This window comes from Xyrauchen texanus, chromosome 26 (assembly GCF_025860055.1).
Source record: "Xyrauchen texanus isolate HMW12.3.18 chromosome 26, RBS_HiC_50CHRs, whole genome shotgun sequence".
Lineage (NCBI taxonomy): Eukaryota > Metazoa > Chordata > Actinopteri > Cypriniformes > Catostomidae > Xyrauchen > Xyrauchen texanus.
The window spans coordinates 16,422,656-16,439,780 of NC_068301.1; the positions used below are offsets into that span (position 1 = coordinate 16,422,656).

General features: G+C 39.6%; 1 pseudogene; it reads right to left on the bottom strand.

Annotated features, from left to right (window-relative positions):
• Positions 1 to 5,948: 5,948 nt before the first annotated feature.
• On the bottom strand, positions 5,949 to 9,972 carry LOC127619485 (cyclic GMP-AMP synthase-like; annotated as a pseudogene).
• Between the last annotated feature and the right edge of the window lie 7,153 nt (positions 9,973 to 17,125).

Here is a 17,125-nt window from a genome sequence, read left to right on the forward strand (position 1 = left end):
TGCCCCCGAACTCCCCTAGATATAAGGTTGTACAAGGCAGATTTGTGTGCATACCCTCAGATGAAATCCTGCAGATGCCCATGATTTGTTCCATTTAATATTTAGTATCTTAATTTGTAAAACATTTTATCCATATGAATGTTATGTTTAGTGCTGTTCTGAAACTACACTCAAACCACTTAACATACTGAACAGGAGGATTTCTTGACCCACCACCAGTGTGCAGCATCCACCTGGATTATGCGACGGGAGCCATAGTGCACCAGTATGCTCACCACACACCAGCAGTTGGTGGAGAGGAGAGAGTACAGTTATATAACCAATTCAGGGATGGGTATTATTAGGAGATAAGGGCAAATGGGAGGAATTTGGCCAAGACACAAGAGGTTACACCCCTACTCTTTGCAAGAGGTGCCCAGGGATTTTTAGTGACCACAGAGAGTCTCAGTTTAACATTTCATCAGAAGGATAGTGTCTTTTTACAGTATACAGCAGTGGCCAAAAGTATTGGCAGTGACATTAATTTAGCGTTTCGCAAAGTCTTCTGCTTCATTATTGTGGTGTTGATTCACATTGTTTCTAGATTATTGTGCAGAGTGATCAGATGCATTTTAAATAATTGCAAAAAGCTTCATTGGCCAAAAATATTAACTTTAATCACAAAAACCAATGACCAGCTAACATAATTTCACTAATCATATCAGCAGTACCTGGGAAAGTGTGAACGAGTACTAGTCAGGTGAAATCAATCTATCATTCTGATTGGATTTTAAGACCAGGGTTAGGGTTATAGCTGTTTGCTATAAAAAGAGGAAGAAGTGCTTTCAATCATTGTGTTCTTGTTCTTAATGATTACCTCAAAAGAAAGATGTGCAGCCATCATCGCTTTGCATAAAAATGGCCTCACTTGCAAGGAAATTGCTGTAAAGAATATTGCACCAGAAAGAACCATTTACCGGATCATCAAGAACTTCAAGGAAAGAGGTTCAACTGCAGTGAAGAAGGCTTCAGGACGTCCCAGAGTGTCCAGCAAGCACCAGGACCGTCTCCTCCTGAGGAGTCAGCTATGGAATCGTGTCACCACCAGTGCAGAGCTTGCTCAATATTGGCAGTAGGTTGGTGCGAGTGCATCTGCACGCACAGTGAGGCAAACATTTTTGGGCAATGGCCTGATGCCAAGAAGGGCAGCAAAGAAGACACTTCTCTCCAAGACAAACATCAAGGACAGTCTGAAATTTTGCAGGAAGTGCAAGGATTGGACAGCAGAAGACTGTTGCAAAGTTATTTTCTCTGATGAAGCCCCCTTCCGACTGTTTGGGACATCTGGAAAATCGATAGTCTGGAGAAGAAAAGGCGAATGCTACCATGAGTCCTGTGTCGTGCCAACAGTGAAGCATCCTGAGACCATCCATGTGTGGAGTTGCTTTTCATCCAAGGGAGTAGGCTCTCTCACAATTCTGCCCAAAAACTCTACCATGAATAAAGAGCAACTTCTCCCAACAATCCAGGAGCAATTTGGTGATGATCCGTGCATTTTCCAGCATGATGGAACACCATGTCACAAGGCATTAGTGATAATGAAGTGGCTCGGAGACCATTACATTGACATTTTGGATCCGTGGCCAGGCAACTCCCTGGATCTTAATCCCATATAGAGAACCTGTGTTCAATCCTCAAAAGGCAAGTGGACAAGCAGAAGCCCACAAATTGTGATCACCTCCGAGCACTACTAAGTCAAGAATGGATCGCCATCAGTCAGGATTTGGCCTAGAAGCTGATATCCAGCTTGCCAGAGCAAATTGCAGAGGTTATGTAGAGGAACAAGGGTCAACACTGTAAATATTGACTCTTTGTGTATATTGAATGTTTTTACCAATTAAAGCCTTTAAAACTTATGAAATGCTTATCATTGATTTCCAGTATACCATAGAACATGTGAAAAAATTATCTACAAATACTGAAGCAGCTAAATTTATGTCACTGCCAATACTTTTGGCCACAGCTGTAGTGTTGCTATCACTATACTGCAGCTTTATGACTACTCAGACCACAGTGTGAACACCCCCTGCTGGCTTCACTAACACCTTTTCCAGCAGCAACATTAGTTTTTGTCCATGAGGTCTCCCATCCAGTTACTGACCAGGCTCAACCCTGCTTTGCTTCAGCAGGTAACCAGTGGGTAACCAGTCTAGAGCTCCAAAGTGATTTGGTTACTGGCTATACAAATGATGCAATCCAAAGAGAAATTGAACAGGGGTGAAACACTTTACTAAGATGTGTTATATTAATATGAGCTGACAGAAATGTATGTTTGGAGCAGAAATGTGTAAATTGTCATGTGAACATTTAGCTTTATGCTAAGCTAAAATTCTATTTCTTGCCATTTTACATACACCTGTTACCAGACACGATAATATTTTCGATGAGACTTTTTGAATTGTTTTTCTTTAAAAATATATATTTAAAAAATCCTTAAAACACTACTTTATCTTGTTTGAGAAGTAGCACTGTATAAGATATTAGGGCTTTTTTGTTAACACGAATTTTATCTTTAGTTTTATAGTCAAAACAAGTGAAAAAATCTACCAGTGCTGAGGAAGTTATCCAAAGTATTTAATTACATTACTGACCTTGAGTAATCTAACAGAATACAAATTACATTTTACAGCATTTATTCTGTAATCTGTAGTGGAATAGATTTTAAAAGTAACCCTCCTAACCCTGCTGAAATACTAGTTAACCTATTTTTTATTTATGTTTATTTTTTATTTTTTACATTTTGTGACTTCCTCATTTACAGTCATGAATATGCATGCACAGTATGGACACACTGATGTGTTTTTGTATACAGTGTTGATGTTTGTGGGTCATTTTGTCCCACAAACTTTCATGTACAAAGGCAGCAGCACAGACCCAAAATAAAAATATTTATTTCATATATGTTGTTATGCTGGTTTCTACCCTCTGAGGGTAAAAAGGATCTTTTACACACTTCTTGTCAGTAACAGACTTTGTCAGACACAGATGGTAAAAATTTTTGAGTTGTCTGAAATACTGGTTAACCTATTTTGTTCTCCTAGGAAATTTCTGACCCCTTTAGTGTCATGAGCATGGATGCAAACTGGTGTGTTGTGGAAAATCTTTATATAATTTGCGTACAACAATGATGGCACATACTCTCGCATACAGTGGTTGTTGTAGTCCTTATTTAGCAACTTAAATGTTTTAAATTTACATATCAAAATTCATATTTGAGGTATACCTATGTATAACTTATGTTGAAGAACAGAATATCTATGTAGCGTCAATGTTTACCACAGACCTTAATATACACATAAATTGAAAAACACCCTTATAATAACCCATGGGAAATTCCCTGTTAAAATTGAAGTTAATTTTAATGGTAAAAGGATGTAAAAATGCAACAGTATAAACATGTTAATTGGTTAACTTAAAAAACTGAAGTATATAATTTCTGTGACACTAGCCACTGAATGGAATTGCAAAAAAAAAAAATATATATGTTTTCAAAAATGCTTTCTGAACATGCCCCTCCTCTGCAGTTTTGTTCAAATGGTCAGATAGTTCCGCCCCCAACTCATGCCATTGGTTGAGAAACATTGTTGGGGCGGGTCTAAGCGAGTAGTTCAAAACAAACACAGGAATGTTTTATAGCACCACAGAAACACAGTATTTACACTTTTTGAGAAAATTAACCTATTTATGGCAAATAATAGTTTCAATAGGTCAATTCCCAACCAGTCGATGGAGATTGACCAGTCGATCGCAGACTACACTCTTGTTTACCCTCTCTCTCTCTTCACCGTTCCCTGTTCCACCATTCACATGTCTCAGACCTCAAATATTAAAATATTAACCATTAAATATGACAGCGACAAAATTAGCAGCTAAATTCAAAATTGCATACTTACTCATACTATTTCATATAAATATATGGCAATAATAGCAAGAGTAGCATGCTAGTACACTTTCTCCAGGGTTTTAGCTGGACACGGTACGTTATTAGTAGGGACTTGCTGTTACAGTGGAGCGGTTGAGAGAGCTGCGACTTCAGCAAAGTAAAATGCAACTATGGCAGAAGCCAAAAAACGAATTTGTTTATTCAAATTCTAAGTCCATCTGTCTTATTTGCAATGCAAGCGTGGCCTTACCGAAGAAGGGCAATTTGGAGCGCCATTTCAGGACTGTGCACAAAAGCTATGATGCAGATGTCCTGGCTAAATCAGCAGTACGCACCTGAAAAGTCCGGGAAATGAAGGGGCAGTTAGCAGCACAGCAGTCCATTGCTGTTTACCAGACCAAACACCAAGGCTAAGGCTGCAACTATTGCATCTTATCACGTCAGTCACGTTCTTGCAAAACACAACACATTTTCAAGGACAGTGAAGTTGTGAAAGAAGCATTTGTCACTGTTACATGGCGATGCAGGGGAATGGCAGAGGATGTCGAGGAGCAGTTGAGGAAGGATATTGAAGGGAGTGAATGTTTTTCTCTTCAATTCGACGAGTCGACTGATGTCATGGATGTGCCTCAGCTATGTGTTTTCATCAGAATGGTCTTTGGAGCAAAAGAAGAGCAACTCACCATTTTGCCATTGAAAGGACACACTAGAGGCGAAGATATTTTCCAAGCTTTCATGGAATTTGTTAACAAGACCCAAGTGCCCCTCTTCAAACTCATCTCTATCACAACTGATGGTGCTCCAGCAATGGTGGGCCGTACTAGCGGGTTCATTGCATTGTGCAAACAGAGTGAATATTTCCCGGACTTCCTTAATTACCACTGTATAATCCACCAGCAGGCACTGTGTATTAAGATTTTAAACTGATTTTAAATTGAAAGAAGTGATGGATGTTGCAATGAAGATTGTGTGTTCCATTCGGGCCAGGAATCTACAGAGAAGGTTATTCCATCGTGCTGCACATGGATGTTAGATGGCTGAGTAGAGGTAAATGTTTAGTGAGAAGTAGATCTTGGTTCAAAAAAGTTTGGGCACTCCTGCAATAGGTAATAAGTAATAGTTGTCTTTGCATATTAAGCTGGGATAGAAGAAAGTATTTTAACACTGAAAAAGTTACTTAAAAAACATACTTCAGCTTTAACATATACAGTAAAAAAGACAATACATGTAATTTTACAGTAAAAACATTTTTTTTTAGATGTAAAAAGGATAAATTTACCATTTAATTAACAGTAAAAATGTATTTTATGTTTAACAAGAGAATACATGTACAACATTTTAATGGTAAACTATTCTTAAAATTATGGTGAAAAACCATTCCCAGATGTCCCTGCATGACCCATCACATCTCATTACATTTTATGGGAATAGTTGTTTCTTCTTATTTTTAATATCAGTTAAGTACATTGGGGTGTTCTGTGTTTTATTCTATGTAGCTTAGGTAATGTTTATTGCATTATTTTAGTGTCACATGTATTACCCTGATGGTGTGTTGTGTTTGTGTGAGTAACACCGTTCACTGTCTCTACATGTGTATTAATTATTGCTCCTGGAAGGGGCCCTCTTGATGAACTTAAAGTCACCATATGACCTTTTGTACTTACTATAGTGATTAACAATAAAACAAAAAGTGATGAGTGGAATTTTGTAGTTCCAGAAGGTTATTTTAAGTTTTTATAATTTAATAATATATACGGTAGTTTAGGACCATAAAATATACAGGCATCAAAGTTACATTCTGTGAACCATTTTATACTGTACATTTCTGGCAAACAAAGCTGCCAGTATTTTACTGTAAATTTAACAGAATTTTTTTTATATAGTGAACCTATGGCAAATGAGTTCACCTACAGATTTACATCACTGAACAGCTCTATATACCTTATTCACAGTAGCGTCATCTTTTTAGCCATTTAGCCATCAGTAACGCAAATGTATCTATCCATATTTTGATCTATGAAATTAATTAATAAACACATCCGATTCCTACAGACACAATAGCACAAATGAGCACACATAGACATATCTAAAATAACTTTTACATGTAACAATATCTTCTGTACCATTGATTGGATTTGGATTGGAGGTTGGACTTGGCACCTTCAAAAACATTGAACCCTGATTCTCCTTCAGAGCACTAGTCAGAAGTACAAGAGTGCAACTGGGAAAGGCAGGTGGAGCAAAAAGATTATGATCAAGAACAAAGAAGTTGAGTAGTGAGTCATTTTGTGCACATCGCTCAAAGTATCCAAGAAGCTTCATGAAGCAGACAGACAGCTGGCCTGGAGACCATAGGGAGTTCTGGTTCAGGGAGCTGGTTTTCCCGTGGTAGGAACACAGAGGCTCAAGCTCTTTTGGATAACAATGCTTCAGACCCTCAATCAAAAACTTGAGAAGCCAATAACAAAATTTTTCTAATAAGGGAGAAAAGGGGATTAATGATATTTATCTTTAGCATGATCTTTCACTACTACAAACTTATAGGGATAGTTCACCCAAAAATAAAAATGATTTCATCATTTACTCACCCTCATTCCATCCCAGATATGTATGACTTTCTTCTGCGGACACAAATGAACATTTTTAGAGGAATATCTAAGCTCTGTATGTCTAGCGGTTAAATCCATGTCTTCTGAAGAAATATTTTAAGTGTGGGTGAGAAACGGGTCAATATGTAAGTCCTATTTTACTATCAATCTGAAAAATTCTTCTAAAAACATTTGTTTGTGTTCAGCAAAAGAAAGAAAGTCATACACATCTGGGATGGCATGAGAGAGAGAAAATTATGAGAGAATTTTAATTTTTTGGGTGAACTATCCCTGTAAGTGTTTGTTCATACCAGCAACACTTATTGGAAGCCCCCTGACAACATGTCCACTTATTGCCATGATACTGGATCATCTCTTTTTCAATGTGAGAGTATGATATCCCCCAGCTCTCTGAAAACAAGATGCCTTAAATATATCAATCATTTATGTGAAAGAGAATGTTTGTGATGAGTCAAATGTGTATGGTGCAGTGGAGTCAGAGCTCTTCAAATCCAACATACATTTTGCCTCATCTTTGAGGTTTCTTCCATGTGGTCTCTTTAGGACAAAATAAATAGCCTCACTGGTAAAGTTGCACCGAGATCATTTTCCAAGATATTGCTCTACATTTGGACTTGCCCGTACAGCTTCTGGCCACCCTTGTGGCACCTCAAGAGCAGTTGCAATGTCTACAGACAGTGCATCCCCTTCTTCATCTTTGGTCTTTTAATCAAGGGTCACTGCAGGTGAAGTTACCCATTGTCTTCGAATCACACAGCAACCCTCACCTAAATGGATGGGCAACAAAACCACAAACATTTTCAAATGTGTATAAAAGCCATTTGAATGTTCATATAAATTAACATTTTGAAAAGCTGATTAGTAAAACATTCTCCTTTGATTTTGGTGGCCGAGAAGGTTCAGTCTTCTTCCAAAAGAAAGAACTGGATATCTGAGTGTGTGGCTCTGGGAAGCATCACCTTGTAAAACAGTCCATTATAATCTTCCTGTTCTTACCATGTAAGCCTTGGTACTTTCAATTTCAGCATGAGGTCAGACTCATTGGGTTTGTTGATATGTTAGTGATAAAACATATACAGGTACACTGTAAAATCTAATTAGTTTACCATAATGACATTTTTAAGACAATCGGGCTGCATGCTTTTTTTGTATGTTTTGAGTTACTCAAAACTAAAGTTTAAAGAATGTATATATTTTAGTTATGTTTCCAAAATGTGACATTTCAAGTACTGTTTAATTAGGACAACTTACACTGATCAGTCACAACATTAGAACCACTGACAAGTGAAGTGAATAACATTTATAATCTCATTACATTGGCACCTGTCAAGGGTGGGATATATTAGGCAGCATGTGAACAGTCAGTTCTTGAATTTCATGTGTTGGAAGCAGAAAAAAATGGGCAAATGTAAGGATCTGAGTGACTTTGACAAGGGTCAAATTGTGATGGCTAGACGACTGGGTAAGAGCATCTCCAAAATGGCAGGTCTTGTGGGGTGTTCACGTTATGCAGAGGTTACCTACCAAAAGCAGTCCAAGGAAGGACAACCGGCAAACCAGCGACAGGGTCATAGGCACCTAAGGCTCACTGATGTACATGGGGAGCGAAGGCTAGCCCATCTGGTCAAATCCCACAGAATAGCTACTGTAGCACAAATTGCCGAAAAACTTAATGCTGACCATGATAGAAAGGTGTCAGAACACACAGTGCATTGCAGCTCACTGCGCATGGGTCTGTGAAGCCGAAGACCGGTCAGAGTGCCCATGCTGACCCCTGTCCACTGCCGAAAGTGCCTACAATGGGCACGTGAGCATCAGAACTGGGCCATGGAGCAACGGAAGAAGGTGGCCTGGTCTGATGAATCATGTTCTCTTTTAGATCATGTGGACGGCTTCAGGATGCACTATAGGAAGAAGGCAGGCTGGTGGAGGCAGTGTGATGTTCTGGGCAATGTTCTGCTGGGAAACTTTGGGTCCTGGCATTCATGTGAATGCTACTTTGACACATAAGCCTTCCTAAAGATTGTTGAAGACCACATACACCCCATCATGGCAACAGTATTCGCTGATGGCAGTGGCCTCTTTCAGCAGGATAATGAGCCCTGCCACACTGCAAAAATCTTTCAACAAAGAGTTCAAGGTGTTGACTTGGCCTCCAAATTCCCCAGATCACAATCCAATTAGGCATCTATGGGATTTGCTTGACCAACAAGTATGATCCATGGAGGCCCCACTTTGCAACTTACAGGACTTGAAGGATCTGCTACTAACATCCTGGTGCAGATAACACAGGACACCTAGAGTCTTGTGGAGTCCATGCCTCATAGGGTGGGAGGGGTTTTGGTGGCACAAGGGGGAACTACACAATATTAGGTAGGTGGTTTTAATATTGTGTCTGATCTTGTATATCAAACCAATAAGAAGGGCACATGTAGAAGTAGCTGAAGTCAGTTCATTCAAAACCTTCACTCCTTCGATAATGGTGACTATGTCAGCAGGTGGTTCTTGTTGTTCTTCCCCCTCCTTTCGAATAACACACACATGGTGAGCTGCTCCAGGTCACTTAGGGCATCATCTGCCTGGCAATCATAAAGTAGTGTACATAAAACAAAAGAACAATAATTTGCATTGCCTTATGCCATCATAACTACAAAATGCACAAGGACTAAAATCATAATACAAAGGCAAATACACTGTTGTGTATCCCAAACAATATTGTAATGAGTTCAAAGGAATGAGGAAGCGGGAGACATCGATTCCATTCAGAAATGTCAATTTTATTTAACAAAAAACACAAACTCGTTCACTTAAGAGCGCAACGGTGCAGCTTCAATAACTCAGGTAATAATATGACATCAGTCATAACACATGAACACCTTCTCAGCTGGGCTCTCAATCTCGACTACTGCTGTCTCCTCTCCTTAAAAGCCCCATTCATTCCTCACTGAAACACGAGACAGCTGTTAAATACAGGTGTCCTACTTCCTGGGACAACACAGCCCGCAAACCCCTGTCCGATGCATCCGTCTGTAAGACAAAGAGAGAAGTAAGGGGAATGTAACAGCGGACTGCCACAGAGTGATCTTACAAGCAAGTCACTTGTAAGAAAGCCTGCTGGTAAGACTCCATCCTCTGGACCGTGTCTTGTGCGGCCTTTTTAGTGAGATCAGTCAATGGGCTGGTGTCGTCCAAATAATTAGGCACAAACCTCCTATAATAGCCAGCCAACCCCAGGAACTGTCTCACCCCCTTTTTGGACTTGGGCCTCAGACAAGTCGTAATGGCCAAGATCTTATCAATTTGGGGGTGCACCTGTCCGTGACCCAAGTGGAAGCGCAGATACCATACGTCCACCCGCCAAATTGCACACTTCTTCAGATTTGCTGTAAGTCCCGCTTGCCTCAGCAACTTCAGGACAGCCCTCAGATGCTGGATGTGCATATGCGTTGTGTGGGCAAAGGAGCTTGTCCATGAGCTGCTGAAAAGTCACTGGGACCCCAAACAAACCGAACAGAAGTGTAATGATTTAGTGTAAGCCAAACAGTTCTCAAGACATGGGAGTCAAGGGAATCTGCCAATATCCCTTTGTTAAATCCAGTGTCTAATAAAAACAATCTGCATCCAACCGATCGAGCAGCTAGTCAATGCGAGGCATTGGGTACGCATCAAATTTTGACACTGCGTTCACTTGTCTATAATCCACACAAAAACCTGACCGAGCCGTGACTCTTAGGGACTAAGACTACCAGACTGGCCCAGTCACTGTGGGATTCTTCTATTAACCCCATGTCAAGCATAGCCTTCAATTCCTCCCATACTATCTTTTTTGTGTGTTCCGGTAAACGGTAGGGATGACTGCGTAACACTACCCCTGGGAACATTTAGAAATGGTGCTGTATGAGATTTGTATGCCTGGGAAAAGGCAAGAACACATCGGAGAATTCTCTTTGCAACCTGGCAACCTCCGCAATTTGGGCCGGTGAGAGGTGGTCTCCACAAGGAACCAGGGTTACTCGATTGGTGATTTTTGAACTCCCCTCCAGACTGAGCTCCTCTCTCTCCGGAACCACCATCGCCAAAGTCATGGGGACCGCCTCTCTCCATAGTTTTAGGAGGTTAAGGAGGTAAATCCTATGGGCTCCTCCTCTATCCTAATTTCTCCCTAATTTGAAATACCCAATTCCCACTACTAAGGTCTTTGTGGTGGCACGGTTACTCACCTCAATCGGGGTGGCGGGGGACAAGTCTCAGTTGCTTCTGTGACATTCAATCCATGCTGAGACACTCTTATCACATGGCCCGTTGTGCATATCACTGCAGAGACTCCCAGCATGTGGAGGCTCATGCTACTCTCTGCAATCCACGCACAATTTACCACATGCCCCATTGAGAGCGAGAACCACTTATCACTACCACGAGGAGGTTACCCCCATGTGACTCTACCCTACTAAGCAACCGGGCAAATTTAGTTGCTAAGGAGACCTGGCTGGAGTCAATCAGCACACCCTGGATTCAAACTCACGACTCCAGGGGTGGTAGTCAGCGTCAATACTTGCTGAGCTACCCAGGCCCCCTGGGATTGCCTGTAGCACATTTTCCTGTGATAGCTGCCACAATGTGTGGATTTTTGCTCTCAGGTCAGGAATATAATTTATTAGTTTTTGCTGGTTGAAGGTTCCTTCTCCCAATTTTCCCTCACGACATCTAAGACCCCACGAAGCTAATGCCCATACAATAATTCAAACATGGAGAATGTTGTACAGGCTTGCTGGACCTCTTGCACAGCGAATAACGGGTTCAAGCCACTTATCCCAATTCTGAGCATCTTCGTGCACAAACTCACGAATAATTCAACCAAGCCATCCATATGTGGGTAGTACATGCTTATCCGAAATTATTTAATACCTAATAATTCTACAGTTTGCATAGTGTACGTGACATAAAAGTAGTGCCTGTGATAAGTGATGATTTGTTTCAGAATCCCTCTCAGGAGATTATTCTGAAGAGTACCTCCACAACACTGCATTCTAAAATGTTGCGTAGAGGCACTGCTTCTGGATATTGCATTGCGTAGCCCACCAGATGCAACACAAAGCAATGGCCATGTGCTGTCTGGTCTAATGGCCCAATGAGGTACATACCAATTCTTTCTAAGGGGACCTCAATCAAAGGAAGCAGGTGCAAAGGCACTCTTGGGGTGGCCGGCGGATTCACCAGCTGACATTCACGGCATGCCGCACACCACCTGTGAACATCTCTGTGAATGCCCGGCCAATAGAAATGGGCCATTAGAAGGTTTAATTTTTTTTCTCACACTAAGTGCCCCACCATCAGATTATGATGAGCTTCTGGAATAACATTTCCTGATGGCTCTACAGTATCAACAACTGGGTTATACCCTCTTTTGTCTGAGCATCCTGCGTCACTCGATACAACCGATCATTTAAAATAGAAAACTACGGATATGCTAGTGTGATTGGATGAGAGACGTTCCATGAGTACTGATGGTCTGACACCATCAGCACTCCAACGCATCACTGTGTGTGTATCACGCCGCTTGTGTTTGTGCCGTTCTAAACTAAAATGTAAGAGCAGTGCATATCCAGCCCCTAATCAGGCTAATCAAGCCTCAGAGAGGGATAAAGGCCAACTGGAAGCTGCAGTGAGTGAGAGAGAGAGAGAGATTTATGGCCAGCTGTCCGGCACCTTTGTGTGTTTGTGTTTTTGTTTAAGTTTATCATTAAAACTTTTATTTATATAATCAAGCTGGTTCTCGCCTCCACCTTTCCCTTAATCCATTTATAATTACATATGTTAGCCAGCAGGTGGTGGCAAAAGATAATTTTTGTGTGTAATATGAGCCAGTTGGGTGATGTGAAGTGAATCTGCATCAGTTAGTGTTTACATAAAACAGCTCTTCGTGATCTCTTGTATTACTACTACTAAAGCTAGGAAATAGTTTTAAACAAACTATTTAAGCACTACGGCTCATCACAGCTGAGAGACGCAAAAGACTGCCAGAGGACATTGCGGATTCTATAGTAATTGACTCTTTCGCTTACTGCGAAATAGGGACAAATACCCCCGCTTGGATGCTAATTGTCCACTGAGAAAGCTGATCTCCAGAAAGCTGACAGCATCTCTGCTTGGGAGTGGCAACAGGTGATTGCACATGCTCCATCTCTCTCTCTCTCTCTCTCTCTCTCTCTCACTCACACACACACACACACATCCATCCTTGTTTATCCAGTAACTTGTTTGAAACAGCACATGCTGTTTCACATGTGCAAGCAAGGAGACCTACAAACCTGACTCAGTTACAGCAGTTCTGTCTTTAGGAATGGGCCAGAATTCCAGCAACTTATTGTGAGAAGCATGTGGAAGGCTACCCAAAATGTTTGACCCAAGTTAAACAATTTAAAGGCAATGCTACCAAATACTAACATAGTGTATGTAAACTTCTGACCTACTGGGAATGTGATGAAAGTAATAAAATCTGAAATAAATCATTCACTCTACTATTATTCTGACATTTCACATTCTTAAAATAAAGAAGTGATCCTAACTGACCAAAGAATGTTTTCTAGGATTAAATGTCAGGAATTGTGAAAAACTGAGTTTAAATGTATTTGGCTAAGGTGTATGTAAACTTCTGTGTACGTAAACTTCTGACACACACACTCTTGGTGGGGCACATGGTGATTTGTGCGTGGATGCCGTGGTGGATGGCATGAAGCCTCCGCACTTGCTATATCTCCACGGTAATGCGCTCAACAAGCAACATCATAAGATGCGCAGGTTGATGGTCACAGACACAGAGACAACTGAGGTTCGTCCTCCACCACACAGATTGAGGCGAGTCACTACGCCTCCACGTGGACTTGGAGCACATTGGGAATTGGGCATTGGCCAAATCATTGAAGCTCTACACCAGTTTTGTGTACAACAGTAAAAAGAAGACTCAGGGGTGCAGGCCTTATGGGAAGAATTGCAAAGAAAAAGACACTTTTGAAACAGGGAAACAAAAAGAAAATGTTAGAGCGGGCAAAGAAACACAGACATTGGACAACAGATCATTGGAAAAGAGTGTTATGGATCATAACCCCATTGAGCTTTTGTGGGATCAGCTAGACTGTAAAGTGCCCAACAAGACAGCCACATCTATGGCAAGTGCTACCGGAAGTGTGGGGTGAAATGTCACCTGAGTATCTGGACAAACTGACAGCTGCACATGGAGGATTTTTTGATGAGAACACTTTTATGTCATTTTTGTTTTATTTTTTTTGCAAATTGTAATAGTAATTTTTCAAGTTATTAATGTCCTGACAATAAATCTTGATCAGATGAATGCCACTTTGGTGAATAAAAGTACCAGTTACTTTCCATAAGAGAACAATCTGTACATTATTCCAAACCTTTGGCCGCCAGTGTATATAGCTCTGGGGAAAAAATTAAAAGACCACTGCAAAATTATCAGTTTCTCTGGATTTACTATTTATGGCTATGTGTTTGAGTAAAATGAAAATTTTTGTTTTATTCTATAAAGTATTGACAACATTTCTCCCAAATTCCAAATAAGAATATATTGTCATTTAGAGCATTTATTTGCAGAAAATTACAACTGGTCAAAATAACAAAAAAACAAATGTTTACAGACCTCAAATGCAAAGAAGACAAGTTCATATTCATTTTTAAACAACACAATACAATTTTTTTTTTAACTTAGGAAGAATTCAGAAATCAATATTTAGTGGAATAACCCTGATTTCCTATTGCAGCTTGCATGTGTCTTGGCATGCTCTCTACCAGTCTTTCATTCACATTGCTGTTGGGTGACTTTATGCCACTAATAGCACAAAAATGCAAATGTTTGATGGCTTGTGAACATCCATCTTCCTCTTGATCACATTCCAGAGGTTTTCAGTGGGGTTTGGGTCTGGAGATTAGGCTGGCCATGACTGCTGAAAAAAAACAATCCTCAAGAGTTGCGGAACATTGTCAGAGCAGAAGGATTCTCAAAGATGAATCTGCCTGATTCCAGCCTTGCTGAGGCACTCCCAGATCATCACTGATCCTCCAGCTGGACGACGTCTCCGTGGTTAGACGGAGACCTGGAGAGGCCTACATGCCACAGTGTCTCGAACCCACTGTGAAATTTGGTGGAGGACACACACACACACACACACACACACACACACAAAAATGGGAAAATGCACTAACTTGTCGATATCATAACTGTTCACTAACGTTAATGAGCGCTAACCTGTAAAATCTCTAACAAAAGCTAGCGATAGTTAAACTATAAAGCCAGTTAATTACAAAAAGCATGTTAAACATCGTCAATGCTGATATCGTTACCATATTTGTCCACAAAAGTCGTTAGTGAACTCAGAAACACATGGTTAAACATTGATTTATCATATATATTCATTAAAAGAATGACCCGTATCTGTATGATTTGATACATTGCACTGCTGCCACACAATTGGCTGATTAGATAATCGCATGAATTAAGTAGGTGTACAGATGTTCCTAATAAAGTGCTCAGTGAGTGTATATGGACAAGAAATAGAAAGAGGGACATAATTACTGTTGTTAGCATTGTGAAAAATATAGCATATGTCTAAAAAAAAATAATTATAGAACATACTGCATCACAATTATTGTAAATAATAATAGGAAATGAACCATGAAATCCAAGAAAATCACTAGATAAAATCTCAAAAGAAGAAATAAAAGTGGTATTTTAATCATACAAAACATCCAAAGTTGTTAAATCAGTAGGTGTCATGTTTAATTGAATTGTGCCATGCTAGAGATAAAACGCAACAGTCTTTACACCCTGCTTTATGACATTCAGAAAAAGAGGGGATGGGAGCATATGGTTTGGTAGCTCTAGGTTAAAGTCATTTTCCAAATCAGGGTGGAAGAACAAATAAAGAAGAGATATCACAAGAAAAGCAGAAAATACATTTTTAAAGTATCATGTCATCAGTTGCTGAAAACATTTGGTGGGCAAGAATAGACGTTGATGATATTTGGATTTTGATATGCATATTATGCGACAAGAACAGAAAAATCTAAACTACCAATTGGCTTTCAAGACTGTTTAGGATCACACTGTGAAACAGAACTTTTCAAATTCAGTTAATTTTGTATGTCTTTAATAAAGCATCACATTTACCATAGTATCAGCATAACATACAGTGACGTGCATGATTGCAGACTTAGACACTTCTTTGTCAAGATGATCTGTTGACAGAGACAATCAGCACAAGTGTATTTTTGATCCCAAGTTCTGCCTTGCCACATCACATGACCTTGATACTTTCATTTTACAGTAAAAGGTTTTGTCACGTTGGCATGTTTAGAGTGTGACTATATAAAGCCTACAGCAAAACATAAAGGAATATTCCAGGTTCAACACATGTAAAGCTCAATCGACAGCATTTGTGGCATAATATTGATTACCAGAAAAAAATATTTAAATTCATCCCTTTTCTTAAAAAAAATAAAAAAAGCAAACATTGAGGCACTTACAGTGGAAACGAACAGGGACAATTTTTGGAGGGTTTAAAGGCAGACATTTTAAGCTTATAATTTGACAAAAACACTCAAATGTATTCTTCTGTTAAAACTCATATATTATTTCAGCTATAAAGTTCAATTCAGTTTCACTGTCATGGCAATAATTGTTTGCATTTATTAAAGAAAAGGATGGCAAGTAAAATTTTTCTGGCAATCAATATTATGCCACAAATGCTGTCGATTGAGCTTATCTTGTACTGAACCTGGAATTTTCCTTAAAATAGATGAAAAGGTATTTGCTCACTTATTGTTGTTCCAAACTAGTATGACTTTATTTCTTCCGGGAAACATAAAGGGAGAAATTCTGCCTTAATTTTGTGTTCCACTTAAGAATAAAAAAGTCATATAGGTTTGGAACATCTTACGGGTGAATAAATAATAACAGAATTTTGGGGTGAACGGTCCCTTTAAGTAAAGAAGCAGGAAGAGATCTCTGCCTGACTTTTACCTGCTATATTGTAGTGTGACAGGAGAGGTCACTCATATTGGTGGCTTATGTACAGATGTACTGTATCAGCTAAAAGCACTGTTTCCATGTACAAAGGCCTTAGAAAGGCTGCTGTAATTTGCTGACCATAGCGTATGTGCTTAACCTTTTACTAAGTTTACATTGTAACGATGGCTTGTCTTTTTTTTTTTAAAGAATATTCCTGGTTCAATACAAGTTAAGCTCATTTATCAGCATTTGTGGCATAATGTTGATTAGCACTCACATGAAACGAAGAATCCAGTCATATCATTAACCTTATAAAAGCAGTTTTAGTCTACATGGAGAGAAAACTGTCGATTTAGCTTAATTTATATTCAACATGGAACTGTCACAGATACCTACACAGCTAGCAACATTTCTGTATAGCTGGATTCACACAATGATAGATCATTGCCATTTTTACAAATAATAACAGAATGAGACCATTCACAAATGTTTTTCTTTCAGCCTAAAGAGTGGATATGTATGTATGGCAAAGCTACTTGAGAGTTAAATCTTTAAAAAAGAGCATTTGAA